Source organism: Paramisgurnus dabryanus, chromosome 9 (assembly GCF_030506205.2).
Source record: "Paramisgurnus dabryanus chromosome 9, PD_genome_1.1, whole genome shotgun sequence".
In the NCBI taxonomy this organism is placed as follows: domain Eukaryota; kingdom Metazoa; phylum Chordata; class Actinopteri; order Cypriniformes; family Cobitidae; genus Paramisgurnus; species Paramisgurnus dabryanus.
Window position 1 is genome coordinate 5,530,848 of NC_133345.1, and position 13,742 is coordinate 5,544,589.

The 13,742-nt window shown below is 45.4% G+C and overlaps 25 non-coding genes and 8 pseudogenes across 25 annotated transcripts in view; all 33 read left to right on the forward strand.

Moving 5' to 3' along the window:
* The first annotated feature begins 5,941 nt into the window (after positions 1 to 5,941).
* LOC135723463 (5S ribosomal RNA) lies at positions 5,942 to 6,060 on the forward strand. Its single transcript, XR_010523168.1, has one exon. It is a non-coding gene; the product is annotated as a 5S ribosomal RNA (ribosomal RNA).
* A 125-nt stretch (positions 6,061 to 6,185) lies between these two features.
* LOC135725137 (5S ribosomal RNA) lies at positions 6,186 to 6,304 on the forward strand. Its single transcript, XR_010524785.1, has one exon. It is a non-coding gene; the product is annotated as a 5S ribosomal RNA (ribosomal RNA).
* A 126-nt stretch (positions 6,305 to 6,430) lies between these two features.
* LOC135724595 (5S ribosomal RNA) lies at positions 6,431 to 6,549 on the forward strand. The gene has a single exon (XR_010524257.1). It is a non-coding gene; the product is annotated as a 5S ribosomal RNA (ribosomal RNA).
* A 120-nt stretch (positions 6,550 to 6,669) lies between these two features.
* LOC135726459 (5S ribosomal RNA) lies at positions 6,670 to 6,788 on the forward strand (annotated as a pseudogene).
* Positions 6,789 to 6,913: 125 nt separating this feature from the next.
* Positions 6,914 to 7,032, forward strand: LOC135725149 (5S ribosomal RNA). The gene has a single exon (XR_010524796.1). It is a non-coding gene; the product is annotated as a 5S ribosomal RNA (ribosomal RNA).
* Positions 7,033 to 7,157: 125 nt separating this feature from the next.
* On the forward strand, positions 7,158 to 7,276 carry LOC135725161 (5S ribosomal RNA). Its single transcript, XR_010524807.1, has one exon. It is a non-coding gene; the product is annotated as a 5S ribosomal RNA (ribosomal RNA).
* Positions 7,277 to 7,403: 127 nt separating this feature from the next.
* Positions 7,404 to 7,522, forward strand: LOC135724597 (5S ribosomal RNA). The gene has a single exon (XR_010524258.1). It is a non-coding gene; the product is annotated as a 5S ribosomal RNA (ribosomal RNA).
* A 120-nt stretch (positions 7,523 to 7,642) lies between these two features.
* On the forward strand, positions 7,643 to 7,761 carry LOC135725269 (5S ribosomal RNA; annotated as a pseudogene).
* A 125-nt stretch (positions 7,762 to 7,886) lies between these two features.
* LOC135725173 (5S ribosomal RNA) lies at positions 7,887 to 8,005 on the forward strand. Its single transcript, XR_010524818.1, has one exon. It is a non-coding gene; the product is annotated as a 5S ribosomal RNA (ribosomal RNA).
* A 125-nt stretch (positions 8,006 to 8,130) lies between these two features.
* On the forward strand, positions 8,131 to 8,249 carry LOC135725184 (5S ribosomal RNA). Its single transcript, XR_010524829.1, has one exon. It is a non-coding gene; the product is annotated as a 5S ribosomal RNA (ribosomal RNA).
* A 126-nt stretch (positions 8,250 to 8,375) lies between these two features.
* LOC135725195 (5S ribosomal RNA) lies at positions 8,376 to 8,494 on the forward strand. The gene has a single exon (XR_010524840.1). It is a non-coding gene; the product is annotated as a 5S ribosomal RNA (ribosomal RNA).
* A 125-nt stretch (positions 8,495 to 8,619) lies between these two features.
* LOC135725207 (5S ribosomal RNA) lies at positions 8,620 to 8,738 on the forward strand. The gene has a single exon (XR_010524851.1). It is a non-coding gene; the product is annotated as a 5S ribosomal RNA (ribosomal RNA).
* A 126-nt stretch (positions 8,739 to 8,864) lies between these two features.
* On the forward strand, positions 8,865 to 8,983 carry LOC135724242 (5S ribosomal RNA). Its single transcript, XR_010523912.1, has one exon. It is a non-coding gene; the product is annotated as a 5S ribosomal RNA (ribosomal RNA).
* A 125-nt stretch (positions 8,984 to 9,108) lies between these two features.
* LOC135725218 (5S ribosomal RNA) lies at positions 9,109 to 9,227 on the forward strand. Its single transcript, XR_010524853.1, has one exon. It is a non-coding gene; the product is annotated as a 5S ribosomal RNA (ribosomal RNA).
* A 126-nt stretch (positions 9,228 to 9,353) lies between these two features.
* Positions 9,354 to 9,472, forward strand: LOC135725747 (5S ribosomal RNA; annotated as a pseudogene).
* Positions 9,473 to 9,597: 125 nt separating this feature from the next.
* Positions 9,598 to 9,716, forward strand: LOC135726059 (5S ribosomal RNA; annotated as a pseudogene).
* A 125-nt stretch (positions 9,717 to 9,841) lies between these two features.
* On the forward strand, positions 9,842 to 9,960 carry LOC135725231 (5S ribosomal RNA). Its single transcript, XR_010524855.1, has one exon. It is a non-coding gene; the product is annotated as a 5S ribosomal RNA (ribosomal RNA).
* A 126-nt stretch (positions 9,961 to 10,086) lies between these two features.
* LOC135724598 (5S ribosomal RNA) lies at positions 10,087 to 10,205 on the forward strand. The gene has a single exon (XR_010524259.1). It is a non-coding gene; the product is annotated as a 5S ribosomal RNA (ribosomal RNA).
* Positions 10,206 to 10,325: 120 nt separating this feature from the next.
* Positions 10,326 to 10,444, forward strand: LOC135726460 (5S ribosomal RNA; annotated as a pseudogene).
* Positions 10,445 to 10,569: 125 nt separating this feature from the next.
* LOC135725242 (5S ribosomal RNA) lies at positions 10,570 to 10,688 on the forward strand. The gene has a single exon (XR_010524856.1). It is a non-coding gene; the product is annotated as a 5S ribosomal RNA (ribosomal RNA).
* A 126-nt stretch (positions 10,689 to 10,814) lies between these two features.
* LOC135725921 (5S ribosomal RNA) lies at positions 10,815 to 10,933 on the forward strand (annotated as a pseudogene).
* Positions 10,934 to 11,058: 125 nt separating this feature from the next.
* LOC135724340 (5S ribosomal RNA) lies at positions 11,059 to 11,177 on the forward strand. The gene has a single exon (XR_010524009.1). It is a non-coding gene; the product is annotated as a 5S ribosomal RNA (ribosomal RNA).
* A 125-nt stretch (positions 11,178 to 11,302) lies between these two features.
* Positions 11,303 to 11,421, forward strand: LOC135725254 (5S ribosomal RNA). Its single transcript, XR_010524857.1, has one exon. It is a non-coding gene; the product is annotated as a 5S ribosomal RNA (ribosomal RNA).
* A 126-nt stretch (positions 11,422 to 11,547) lies between these two features.
* Positions 11,548 to 11,666, forward strand: LOC135725265 (5S ribosomal RNA). Its single transcript, XR_010524858.1, has one exon. It is a non-coding gene; the product is annotated as a 5S ribosomal RNA (ribosomal RNA).
* Positions 11,667 to 11,791: 125 nt separating this feature from the next.
* On the forward strand, positions 11,792 to 11,910 carry LOC135725277 (5S ribosomal RNA). Its single transcript, XR_010524859.1, has one exon. It is a non-coding gene; the product is annotated as a 5S ribosomal RNA (ribosomal RNA).
* Positions 11,911 to 12,035: 125 nt separating this feature from the next.
* LOC135723885 (5S ribosomal RNA) lies at positions 12,036 to 12,154 on the forward strand. Its single transcript, XR_010523568.1, has one exon. It is a non-coding gene; the product is annotated as a 5S ribosomal RNA (ribosomal RNA).
* A 120-nt stretch (positions 12,155 to 12,274) lies between these two features.
* Positions 12,275 to 12,393, forward strand: LOC135726461 (5S ribosomal RNA; annotated as a pseudogene).
* Positions 12,394 to 12,518: 125 nt separating this feature from the next.
* Positions 12,519 to 12,637, forward strand: LOC135725288 (5S ribosomal RNA). The gene has a single exon (XR_010524860.1). It is a non-coding gene; the product is annotated as a 5S ribosomal RNA (ribosomal RNA).
* Positions 12,638 to 12,763: 126 nt separating this feature from the next.
* On the forward strand, positions 12,764 to 12,882 carry LOC135725300 (5S ribosomal RNA). The gene has a single exon (XR_010524861.1). It is a non-coding gene; the product is annotated as a 5S ribosomal RNA (ribosomal RNA).
* Positions 12,883 to 13,008: 126 nt separating this feature from the next.
* On the forward strand, positions 13,009 to 13,127 carry LOC135724599 (5S ribosomal RNA). Its single transcript, XR_010524260.1, has one exon. It is a non-coding gene; the product is annotated as a 5S ribosomal RNA (ribosomal RNA).
* Positions 13,128 to 13,247: 120 nt separating this feature from the next.
* Positions 13,248 to 13,366, forward strand: LOC135725270 (5S ribosomal RNA; annotated as a pseudogene).
* A 125-nt stretch (positions 13,367 to 13,491) lies between these two features.
* Positions 13,492 to 13,610, forward strand: LOC135725311 (5S ribosomal RNA). The gene has a single exon (XR_010524862.1). It is a non-coding gene; the product is annotated as a 5S ribosomal RNA (ribosomal RNA).
* A 125-nt stretch (positions 13,611 to 13,735) lies between these two features.
* Positions 13,736 to 13,742, forward strand: part of LOC135725323 (5S ribosomal RNA) — a 119-nt gene continuing 112 nt past the window's right edge. The window contains exon 1 of the ribosomal RNA XR_010524863.1: positions 13,736 to 13,742. This exon is cut by the window's right edge and continues 112 nt beyond it. This is a non-coding gene — a ribosomal RNA (5S ribosomal RNA).

Below are 13,742 nucleotides of genomic sequence, written 5' to 3' on the forward strand. Positions count from 1 at the left end.
AAATGTTTGTGTCTGAAAGGGAAACTCCTAGAAATGCATATGGAATAAGATCAGTCGCAAAAAGAACCAGACCCTAACCCTTTTAGCACTAATGATCCACTGCGCGTCTTTAGTAACTCCTGACATCGCTATTTACTGCCAAAATGATGGTTTGTGCTGGTGCACGCAGTTAGTAAATCTGGCCCTTAGTATGTATTTATATTGTTATAATGCAAGATTGTGTACCTTGCTGGGCATAGTAATCCCTTGAAGTAAAGCTGGTTGACTGGCACATGGCATACTCTACTCCAAGGAGCTCCACCTCGTCTGGGTCCTTGTATACAGCAGGGTAGGGCATTGGAGCAGCAAAGTTAGGCTCGAGGACATGCTCTTTACCGAAGAGCACCTCAGCCTGCTGATTCATGCGCTGAATCTGCTGCGGGTCCGTACACCACGTCTGCCTGCCATGACCACCTGCAACACGGAGTGATTCCATGCGGTTGTTCCACTGCACAGCAAATGCAATCAGATACACCTGAAAGACATGACCATTCATGTATGATTGTACATCAGAAAGCAATTTTGATTACAAAGTGGGCATCGCCCAGCAGCATGACATACAATTAGTCTTTTTTACACAATAGGCTATTTTGTGTGTGTGCATCTCATACACCCAGTTAATGCTATGTGAACAGCATAGAGCTCACACACGCACAGGAAAAGAGGGTAGCGCAAAAGCATGGAGGATGCAGGTAAAATATGCCTATGAACAATGACGTGAAATCAATAGTTTTTTAAATATTAAAGTTTATACTTACTTGGAATGGCATAACTCCACATCTCTGTGAGGGAATGGCATTGTACAGGTGTGAGTGCAAGCCTTCCAAGGAGTTACTGCCTCGCCGACACCTGTACTTGTTCAGGGAGACCCCATTCAGCACCACAACCTTCACTGACACATACAGCTGTATGCCAGGGGGGTCCTTTAAAACATACGTTGCTTTATTATTATGGTGTCTGTGAGTTTGTATGATTTTACAATGATTAGTTCAAAATAGTGTGTTCAAAGTAGTGTTTACCCACCTGCATACAACTTAGATGCTTGCTTGCAATTGCCCAATGAGAATCCACTGCCTGTGCTGATTTGAACAGGTGGATTCCATCAATGTCAAGGCCTGCAGGTCCCTTGAACTCCGTAATGATGGACTCAATTGCTGAAGCTGTCTCCTGTAACAATCATTCCAATTTATTTAATAGAGTTATATCGCTTAAAATGTGAAATTATTTCAATAATTAAAAGTATTTCCCAAAAAGAAATATAGTATTGTGAGAACTTAGTTAATTTAAGTGAAGTATGTTTTCAGCTTTTTATACATAAAGATTATACATGGATTAATATTACACTTTACCTCAACGCCACGGGTGATCCGTCTGACATAGGACCTGATTTGATGAGGTTTAAGGAAGGCTATCATGTCCTCGTCTGAAAGTTTGCCGTACAACTCCTGGTTGCCCTTCCTGACTGCCTGGATTAGGAGCATCATATCGCTCTTGTTGTAGGCCAGCACTGCACCTGCAAGGGCACTCATGAACACCCCATACTTGGCATGGCTCTGTTTAATGACAACAGCATCCCAGCGGTGCAGCCAGTGTCGGATGTCCAGTCTGATTACAGTGCCCTTCTGCACCCAGTCCCTGAACAGATTCTCCAGGAAGGACGAACCACTGTCACTGAGACAATACAAATTTTCAGCATGTGTTCTTTGTTTTTTTTTTAACATTAAATGAATGACAAATATTATCAGGGTATACGTATGTGTTATTACCTACCGACAACAGTTGTTATCTGCATATATGACAGCTGGTGCAGGAGCCCTAGCTCGTTCAAAGCGGGCCATCAGACCTTTGGCCATACGTCTGTAGCACCCCTCAGACTCAGCTGCCACCACCACTGTGGTCAAAAACTGGCCCCACTCGTTCAGCACACTGGTTATATACTGCATGGTGCCCTGGCCATCACCATATATCTTCTTAAGGACCTGAAAAAACAGAAAGCAGAACATCAATTTGATAGTTTCTATCAATAACCTGTCTGCCCAATATAATTTATATGAATTACAATGCATGTACATTTTGTATCCTCCACATTTGAACGCTGAACAGTGAGGCTAAAGTCCCTTATTCAAAACAATAGGTTGGCTCAATTCATTTTTAAAGTGACTAAATAAATATTAAGTTTGCTTAACTTCATGAATTGATAGAATACACATACCTTTTTTGTGCCATCAATGCAGAGGATTTCTCCAGTCACACTGAGGATTGAGGCTCTGTACACAGACATCTTTTCCATCTCCATGATCATGTGCGCACGCCTCAGCACACGGGCACAAGGAAGGGGAGACCGGGGCAGAGGAGGGGTGTAAGTACCAGCAGCCTTGACAAAGGACAGGATGCTCTTCTGAGACGATGCAGATCCAGCTGTGTGGGCTTCATAAAGCAGAGTCTGGTACAGGTCACGGCGCTCCACATACCACTCATCATGTCCCTGCTGCAGCAGTCTCTGGACTTTGTTCATGGACACACTGTTGACCCTGTCATTCAGAAGAGTAACCACTCCTTTGTCAATAGCACGCTTCCCACACAGTATGGCAGGAAACATGCTTCTGATGGCTGGGGCCAAGTTCATCAGAATCTTGGGACTATGTGCCAGCCAAATGTACTGCTGAACATGATGACTGTCCTCATCTTCACTGTCTGCGTCACCATGTGTCTTACTCACTGCCCGCCTCATCTTTTCACAATGTGAACACTTCAGCTTCTCCGTCAACAGGGTGTAATTGTACTTCATCCCACACACTTGCCTAGCATAACTACCAAAGCCTTTCTTCTCAAGGTATTCATCTGGTGGTGCAGGGCAGTTGGAGCTAGGGCAGTGGATCTTGGCTTGCATCACACCAACTGGGCGCCAGAAGAAGACAGGGGTTGTGAAAAAGGCCATCATGTTGGGCAGTCCTCCCTTGACAGAAGTAGGAATTGGGGGTGGGTGGAACTCCATCTTCTCCTTTAAAAGCCTTCTCTCCACAATCTCTCCTTTGGCATTCTTGTACTTTGAAGGCCTCTCAAACAGACCATACGTCTCATCATATTTCAGCCACTTGATGTTAGGAGGAGCTATACCATTGGCTTGTGTAGATGGAGGTGGATGCTCCCAGTATTTCTGCCAGCCCTCTCGCAAGATGCCACTGGTTTCTGAGGCAGAGGTGTCTACAGGGGAAGAAGGTCTTCCCTGAGATGTGCTGAGGCTGTGGGAAGAGTCCTGACTCACAGCCGGTGTGAGCTCTCCCCAGGTGGTTAGTTGTGTGGAGACCGCTACCTCAGACTCTTCAAGGACAGTCTCTGTAGAAAAAATCAGACAAAATGTATTGAGCACATTGCTTAAGATGTGAATATAATGACACACAAACATTATCACAATAAACAAAGTTTGTTTCTATTTTCCATGTTATCAGATCTTATTTTAGATAACACAAATGATATTTGATATAAACATTTTAGTATAGAGCTGCTACAAAAAATATAGACAATAGTTATTTTTTTATATATTTAAACATATCACATCTACAAATTAAATTGATTTTTGTATGTGTTATCTAAATGCCAACAAAGCATTTAGACATTAAATCTGTTCCACTGAAAAAGGGCAGCTAGCTTGATAATATTCCTCACCCTGCTGAAAATTAAAGTGAAATACTAAACCTACTGTCATCATTATCAGTGCCATAAAATGTGTGATATTTCAGCAGTGTATTGAGTCAGATGTTTGAAATACATCAGTAAGAAAATGTTATATTAATTTTAAAATAAGAGTTATGGTGTGTTAAATGTTAATTACCAGCAGCTGCCAACAATTCAGCATCACTGGCATAGTCAGGATCCTGCTGGAACTTTGAAACTGTAGATTCAGCCTTCTTTCCCTTGTCTTTCCTTGACTCCTGTTCATGCAGAAAATAAAGGAATTGTAGAAAACACATAAGAAGTTGTATTGTACCACATAAGCACAAGTACTTACACTGTTACCACTTCCTATGGCTAAAACACAAGCTTTTGTGCAGAGTAAACATTGATGATTTTACTATTGAAGGTGAAATACATGTGCCTAACTGATTTACAAATGCACACATTTTTTTATAAACAAAACCATAAATATAATTTAATCTCAGTTAAAAGGTCAAAGTTACCTCCAAGCGTTTGTTAAGATGAAAGGTGACAGGCGGGAACTCTCTGGCATACTGCAGCAATCGCTCCTTTTGCCACTTAAGGAGATCATTCTGCTCACCCTTCTGGCAATATTCAGACAGCAGCCATATGACCCAGCCCACATCATCTTCAAGCAACCACCTGAAAGACTGTCCTGCATATTTGCCGAATGTAACAACTAGCTGGCCTTTCCACATTTCCCCTCCAGCTTCCTTTGCAGCAGCCTCCGCCTTTTCAGAATTCAGACAGCTGGGGTCTACTGCTTTGCTGGGGGCCATTGCCACACTCTTAGCTGCATCCGTACACTGCAGCTTGGCCTCTCCCTGTCTGTACAGACGGATGCATGGGTACAGGTGCTGTTTTTGGTGGCTGCTCAGCTGCTGTTTCAGTGAGAAGCTTTTCCCACACACTTCACACACATGCTCCTTTGGAAAATGAAGCTGCATGTGCCGAGTCAGGTTGGACTTCACAGAGAATCTCTTGTCACAAACACTGCACTTGTGTCCCTCCACATCCATGATTTCTATCTGTTGTAATAAAACAGAAACAGATTCAGATTAGTTTTTTCTTTTCAATCTGTACAGGGGACTAAACACTGGAAAACCAGGAGATGCAAAACATGTAAACAAGTAACAGTTCTGCTAATACTATTACTTAAAGTAGAACTAAAAAGGTATTTTGTAAAATAATAATCATAAAAAATACTACACAAGTACTGAGTAATCTTTATTGATTTTATCTGATTTACATTTTAATGTGATATTTCATATGATTAGCTGAAAGTTCAAAAGGTAATGGTTTTATAATTGTAGACTATATTTTTGCTTGCCTTGTGTTGTCAGTGTTTTAACATGTTATTGACTGTTAATGGCTTATCACTTACTATATGTTATTGGCTGTTAATGGCTTATAAGTTACTATGAGACAAAATAGTTTAGATTAGTGGAGATAGCCGGACAAAACAGGCCTAAACTATTTACACTATGTACAGTATGTAGTCAGTCAATTCCAACAGGAAAAACTGACAGTAGTACTAGCAATAAGTAAAATCTACCTGTATTCGGATAGTAGTTTAGTCTTAATGTCCAGCCCTGATTGTGTTTGGGTATTTCCAAAGTATTTAATTTGAGTAAAATATTACAAAGACTCGAATAACTGCAGTTTACGATACACGTTAACAGTTAACTTGGATGGGCGATCATATTTTCTCTATTAAAGCTTTTAAAACTTTAATAACTTTGTAATTACTGCACGTAAATCCACGCAAATCCATACAAAAAGCGGTTAGAAAGCATTTATATGAATATACTGGTAAATATACTGGACTTACCTCTTGTTTGCTGTAACCGATCAACTCAATCAACTGATGATGGTAGTGTTATTTACGCTTGTCACTCACATGATGCACTTAATATTCAAAGCAACGGCGCCATTTGATTGGTGGGTTGAGGAAGCGGCCTGCTCAACAGAGCTCAGTGATTGGTTGGTTGAGCAGCTCAACTTGCTCAACGGCGCTCAATGATTGGTCGGCATAGGGACTTGGAGGAGAGAACGCCTGGGAATACCAGGTGCTGTAAGCATTTAATTAATTAATAATTTTTTTATGTCATTTTTTCCCATGAATGCGTCCTTTCTGTAACCATTTACCGATGTCATTGCGTTGCCACATTAGCCTTGAAGTGTCTCTCGAATCGAGTCAGCACTCGTTTACGGCCACACCACCCTGAGCACGCCCGCTCTCGTCTGATCTCGGAAGCCAAGCAGGGTCGGGCCTGGTTAGTACTTGGATGGGAGACCGCCTGGGAATACCAGGTGCTGTAAGCATTTAATTAATTAAATATTTATTTATGTCATATTTTCCCATGAATGCGTCCTTTCTGTAAGCGTTCTCCCATGGCATGGCGTTGCCACATTAGTTTTGAAGTGTCTCTCGAATCAAGTCTGCACTCGCTTACGGCCACACCACCCTGAGCACGCCCGCTCTCGTCTGATCTCGGAAGCCAAGCAGGGTCGGGCCTGGTTAGTACTTGGATGGGAGACCGCCTGGGAATACCAGGTGCTGTAAGCATTTAATTAATTAATTATTTTTTTTATGTCATTTTTTCCCATGAATGCGTCCTTTCTGTAACCATTTACCGATGTCATTGCGTTGCCACATTAGCCTTGAAGTGTCTCTCGAATCGAGTCAGCACTCGTTTACGGCCACACCACCCTGAGCACGCCCGCTCTCGTCTGATCTCGGAAGCCAAGCAGGGTCGGGCCTGGTTAGTACTTGGATGGGAGACCGCCTGGGAATACCTGGTGCTGTAAGAATTAAATTAATTAATTATTTATGTCATTTTTCCCATGAATGTGTCCTTTCTGTAAGCGTTCTCCCATGGCATGGCGTTGCCACATTAGTTTTGAAGTGTCTCTCGAATCAAGTCAGCACTCGCTTACGGCCACGCCACCCTGAGCACGCCCGCTCTCGTCTGATCTCGTAAGCCAAGCAGGGTCGGGCCTGGTTAGTACTTGGATGGGAGACCGCCTGGGAATACCAGGTGCTCTAAGCATTTAATTAATTAATTATTTTTTTATGTCATTTTTTCCCATGAATGCGTCCTTTCTGTAAGCGTTCTCCCATGACATGGCGTTGCCACATTAGTTTTGAAGTGTCTCTCGAATCAAGTCTGCACTCGCTTACGGCCACACCACCCTGAGCACGCCCGCTCTCGTCTGATCTCGGAAGCCAAGCAGGGTCGGGCCTGGTTAGTACTTGGATGGGAGACCGCCTGGGAATACCAGGTGCTGTAAGCATTTAATTACTTAATAATTTTTTTATGTCATTTTTTCCCATGAATGCGTCCTTTCTGTAACCATTTACCGATGTCATTGCGTTGCCACATTAGCCTTGAAGTGTCTCTCGAATCGAGTCAGCACTCGCTTACGGCCACACCACCCTGAGCACGCCCGCTCTCGTCTGATCTCGGAAGCCAAGCAGGGTCGGGCCTGGTTAGTACTTGGATGGGAGACCGCCTGGGAATACCAGGTGCTGTAAGCATTTAATTAATTAATTATTTTTTTTTATGTCATTTTTTCCCATAAATGCGTCCTTTCTGTAACCATTTACCGATGTCATTGCGTTGCCACATTAGCCTTGAAGTGTCTCTCGAATCGAGTCAGCACTCGTTTACGGCCACACCACCCTGAGCACGCCCGCTCTCGTCTGATCTCGGAAGCCAAGCAGGGTCGGGCCTGGTTAGTACTTGGATGGGAGACCGCCTGGGAATACCTGGTGCTGTAAGAATTTAATTAATTAATTTTTTATGTCATTTTTCCCATGAATGCGTCCTTTCTGTAAGCGTTCTCCCATGGCATGCCGTTGCCACATTAGTTTTGAAGTGTCTCTCGAATCAAGTCCGCACTCGCTTACGGCCACACCACCCTGAGCACGCCCGCTCTCGTCTGATCTCGGAAGCCAAGCAGGGTCGGGCCTGGTTAGTACTTGGATGGGAGATTGCCTGGGAATACCAGGTGCTGTAAGCATTTAATTAATTAAATATTTATTTATGTCATTTTTTCCCATGAATGCGTTCTTTCTGTAAGCGTTCACTGATGTCATGGCGTTGCCACATAAGTCTTGAAGTGTCTGTCGATTCGAGTCGGCACTCGCTTACGGCCACACCACCCTGAGCACGCCCGCTCTCGTCTGATCTCGGAAGCCAAGCAGGGTCGGGCCTGGTTAGTACTTGGATGGGAGACCGCCTGGGAATACCAGGTGCTGTAAGCATTTAATTAATTAAATATTTATTTATGTCATATTTTCCCATGAATGCGTCCTTTCTGTAAGCGTTCTCCCATGGCATGGCGTTGCCACATTAGTTTTGAAGTGTCTCTCGAATCAAGTCTGCACTCGCTTACGGCCACACCACCCTGAGCACGCCCGCTCTCGTCTGATCTCGGAAGCCAAGCAGGGTCGGGCCTGGTTAGTACTTGGATGGGAGACCGCCTGGGAATACCAGGTGCTGTAAGCATTTAATTAATTAATAATTTTTTTTATGTCATTTTTTCCCATGAATGCGTCCTTTCTGTAACCATTTACCGATGTCATTGCGTTGCCACATTAGCCTTGAAGTGTCTCTCGAATCGAGTCAGCACTCGCTTACGGCCACACCACCCTGAGCACGCCCGCTCTCGTCTGATCTCGGAAGCCAAGCAGGGTCGGGCCTGGTTAGTACTTGGATGGGAGACCGCCTGGGAATACCAGGTGCTGTAAGCATTTAATTAATTAAATATTTATTTATGTCATATTTTCCCATGAATGCGTCCTTTCTGTAAGCGTTCTCCCATGGCATGGCGTTGCCACATTAGTTTTGAAGTGTCTCTCGAATCGAGTCTGCACTCGCTTACGGCCACACCACCCTGAGCACGCCCGCTCTCGTCTGATCTCGGAAGCCAAGCAGGGTCGGGCCTGGTTAGTACTTGGATGGGAGACCGCCTGGGAATACCAGGTGCTGTAAGCATTTAATTAATTAATAATTTTTTTTATGTCATTTTTTCCCATGAATGCGTCCTTTCTGTAACCATTTACCGATGTCATTGCGTTGCCACATTAGCCTTGAAGTGTCTCTCGAATCGAGTCAGCACTCGCTTACGGCCACACCACCCTGAGCACGCCCGCTCTTGTCTGATCTCGGAAGCCAAGCAGGGTCGGGCCTGGTTAGTACTTGGATGGGAGACCGCCTGGGAATACCAGGTGCTGTAAGCATTTAATTAATTAATTATTTTTTTATGTCATTTTTTCCCATGAATGCGACCTTTCTGTAAGCGTTCAATGATGTCATGGCGTTGCCACATAAGTCTTGAAGTGTCTATCGAAGCGAGTCAGCACTCGCTTACGGCCACACCACCCTGAGCACGCCCGCTCTCGTCTGATCTCGGAAGCCAAGCAGGGTCGGGCCTGGTTAGTACTTGGATGGGAGACCGCCTGGGAATACCAGGTGCTGTAAGCATTTAATTAATTAATTATTTTTTTTATGTCATTTTTTCCCATGAATGCGTCCTTTCTGTAACCATTTACCGATGTCATTGCGTTGCCACATTAGCCTTGAAGTGTCTCTCGAATCGAGTCAGCACTCGCTTACGGCCACACCACCCTGAGCACGTCCGTTCTCGTCTGATCTCGTAAGCCAAGCAGGGTCGGGCCTGGTTAGTACTTGGATGGGAGACCGCCTGGGAATACCAGGTGCTGTAAGCATTTAATTAATTAATTATTTTTTTATGTCATTTTTTCCCATGAATGCGATCTTTCTGTAAGCGTTCACCGATGTCATGGCGTTGCCACATAAGTCTTGAAGTGTCTATCGAAGCGTGTCAGCACTCGCTTACGGCCACACCACCCTGAGCACGCCCGCTCTCGTCTAATGTCGGAAGCCAAGCAGGGTCGGGCCTGGTTAGTACTTGGATGGGAGACCGCCTGGGAATACCAGGTGCTGTAAGCATTTAATTAATTAAATATTTATTTATGTCATATTTTCCCATGAATGCGTCCTTTCTGTAACCATTTACCGATGTCATTGCGTTGCCACATTAGCCTTGAAGTGTCTCTCGAATCGAGTCAGCACTCGCTTACGGCCACACCACCCTGAGCACGCCCGCTCTCGTCTGATCTCGGAAGCCAAGCAGGGTCGGGCCTGGTTAGTACTTGGATGGGAGACCGCCTGGGAATACCAGGTGCTGTAAGCATTTAATTAATCAATTATTTTTTTTATGTCATTTTTTCCCATGAATGCGTCCTTTCTGTAACCATTTACCGATGTCATTGCGTTGCCACATTAACCTTGAAGTGTCTCTCGAATCGAGTCAGCACTCGTTTACGGCCACACCACCCTGAGCACGCCCGCTCTCGTCTGATCTCGGAAGCCAAGCAGGGTCGGGCCTGGTTAGTACTTGGATGGGAGACCGCCTGGGAATACCTGGTGCTGTAAGAATTAAATTAATTAATTATTTATGTCATTTTTCCCATGAATGCGTCCTTTCTGTAAGCGTTCTCCCATGGCATGGCGTTGCCACATTAGTTTTGAAGTGTCTCTCGAATCAAGTCAGCACTCGCTTACGGCCACGCCACCCTGAGCACGCCCGCTCTCGTCTGATCTCGTAAGCCAAGCAGGGTCGGGCCTGGTTAGTACTTGGATGGGAGACCGCCTGGGAATACCAGGTGCTCTAAGCATTTAATTAATTAATTATTTTTTTATGTCATTTTTTCCCATGAATGCGTCCTTTCTGTAAGCGTTCTCCCATGGCATGGCGTTGCCACATTAGTTTTGAAGTGTCTCTCGAATCAAGTCTGCACTCGCTTACGGCCACACCACCCTGAGCACGCCCGCTCTCGTCTGATCTCGGAAGCCAAGCAGGGTCGGGCCTGGTTAGTACTTGGATGGGAGACCGCCTGGGAATACCAGGTGCTGTAAGCATTTAATTAATTAATAATTTTTTTTATGTCATTTTTTCCCATGAATGCGTCCTTTCTGTAACCATTTACCGATGTCATTGCGTTGCCACATTAGCCTTGAAGTGTCTCTCGAATCGAGTCAGCACTCGCTTACGGCCACACCACCCTGAGCACGCCCGCTCTCGTCTGATCTCGGAAGCCAAGCAGGGTCGGGCCTGGTTAGTACTTGGATGGGAGATTGCCTGGGAATACCAGGTACTGTAAGCATTTAATTAATTAAATATTTATTTATGTCATTTTTTCCCATGAATGCGTTCTTTCTGTAAGCGTTCACTGATGTCATGGCGTTGCCACATAAGTCTTGAAGTGTCTGTCGATTCGAGTCGGCACTCGCTTACGGCCACACCACCCTGAGCACGCCCGCTCTCGTCTGATCTCGGAAGCCAAGCAGGGTCAGGCCTGGTTAGTACTTGGATGGGAGACCGCCTGGGAATACCAGGTGCTGTAAGCATTTAATTAATTAAATATTTATTTATGTCATATTTTCCCATGAATGCGTCCTTTCTGTAAGCGTTCTCCCATGGCATGGCGTTGCCACATTAGTTTTGAAGTGTCTCTCGAATCAAGTCTGCACTCGCTTACGGCCACACCACCCTGAGCACGCCCGCTCTCGTCTGATCTCGGAAGCCAAGCAGGGTCGGGCCTGGTTAGTACTTGGATGGGAGACCGCCTGGGAATACCAGGTGCTGTAAGCATTTAATTAATTAATAATTTTTTTTATGTCATTTTTTCCCATGAATGCGTCCTTTCTGTAACCATTTACCGATGTCATTGCGTTGCCACATTAGCCTTGAAGTGTCTCTCGAATCGAGTCAGCACTCGCTTACGGCCACACCACCCTGAGCACGCCCGCTCTCGTCTGATCTCGGAAGCCAAGCAGGGTCGGGCCTGGTTAGTACTTGGATGGGAGACCGCCTGGGAATACCAGGTGCTGTAAGCATTTAATTAATTAATTATTTTTTTATGTCATTTTTTCCCATGAATGCGTCCTTTCTGTAACCATTTACCGATGTCATTGCGTTGCCACATTAGCCTTGAAGTGTCTCTCGAATCGAGTCAGCACTCGCTTACGGCCACACCACCCTGAGCACGCCCGCTCTCGTCTGATCTCGGAAGCCAAGCAGGGTCGGGCCTGGTTAGTACTTGGATGGGAGACCGCCTGGGAATACCAGGTGCTGTAAGCATTTAATTAATTAATTATTTTTTTATGTCATTTTTTCCCATGAATGCGATCTTTCTGTAAGCGTTCACTGATGTCATGGCGTTGCCACATAAGTCTTGAAGTGTCTATCGAAGCGAGTCAGCACTCGCTTACGGCCACACCACCCTGAGCACGCCCGCTCTCGTCTGATCTCGGAAGCCAAGCAGGGTCGGGCCTGGTTAGTACTTGGATGGGAGACCGCCTGGGAATACCTGGTGCTGTAAGAATTAAATTAATTAATTATTTATGTCATTTTTCCCATGAATGCGTCCTTTCTGTAAGCGTTCTCCCATGGCATGGCGTTGCCACATTAGTTTTGAAGTGTCTCTCGAATCAAGTCAGCACTCGCTTACGGCCACGCCACCCTGAGCACGCCCGCTCTCGTCTGATCTCGTAAGCCAAGCAGGGTCGGGCCTGGTTAGTACTTGGATGGGAGACCGCCTGGGAATACCAGGTGCTCTAAGCATTTAATTAATTAATTATTTTTTTATGTCATTTTTTCCCATGAATGCGTCCTTTCTGTAAGCGTTCTCCCATGACATGGCGTTGCCACATTAGTTTTGAAGTGTCTCTCGAATCAAGTCTGCACTCGCTTACGGCCACACCACCCTGAGCACGCCCGCTCTCGTCTGATCTCGGAAGCCAAGCAGGGTCGGGCCTGGTTAGTACTTGGATGGGAGACCGCCTGGGAATACCAGGTGCTGTAAGCATTTAATTACTTAATAATTTTTTTTATGTCATTTTTTCCCATGAATGCGTCCTTTCTGTAACCATTTACCGATGTCATTGCGTTGCCACATTAGCCTTGAAGTGTCTCTCGAATCGAGTCAGCACTCGCTTACGGCCACACCACCCTGAGCACGCCCGCTCTCGTCTGATCTCGGAAGCCAAGCAGGGTCGGGCCTGGTTAGTACTTGGATGGGAGACCGCCTGGGAATACCAGGTGCTGTAAGCATTTAATTAATTAATTATTTTTTTTATGTCATTTTTTCCCATAAATGCGTCCTTTCTGTAACCATTTACCGATGTCATTGCGTTGCCACATTAGCCTTGAAGTGTCTCTCGAATCGAGTCAGCACTCGTTTACGGCCACACCACCCTGAGCACGCCCGCTCTCGTCTGATCTCGGAAGCCAAGCAGGGTCGGGCCTGGTTAGTACTTGGATGGGAGACCGCCTGGGAATACCTGGTGCTGTAAGAATTTAATTAATTAATTTTTTATGTCATTTTTCCCATGAATGCGTCCTTTCTGTAAGCGTTCTCCCATGGCATGCCGTTGCCACATTAGTTTTGAAGTGTCTCTCGAATCAAGTCCGCACTCGCTTACGGCCACACCACCCTGAGCACGCCCGCTCTCGTCTGATCTCGGAAGCCAAGCAGGGTCGGGCCTGGTTAGTACTTGGATGGGAGATTGCCTGGGAATACCAGGTGCTGTAAGCATTTAATTAATTAAATATTTATTTATGTCATTTTTTCCCATGAATGCGTTCTTTCTGTAAGCGTTCACTGATGTCATGGCGTTGCCACATAAGTCTTGAAGTGTCTGTCGATTCGAGTCGGCACTCGCTTACGGCCACACCACCCTGAGCACGCCCGCTCTCGTCTGATCTCGGAAGCCAAGCAGGGTCGGGCCTGGTTAGTACTTGGATGGGAGACCGCCTGGGAATACCAGGTGCTGTAAGCATTTAATTAATTAAATATTTATTTATGTCATATTTTCCCATGAATGCGTCCTTTCTGTAAGCGTTCTCCCATGGCATGGCGTTGCCACATTAGTTTTGAAGTGTCTCTCGAATCAAGTCTGCACTCGCTTACG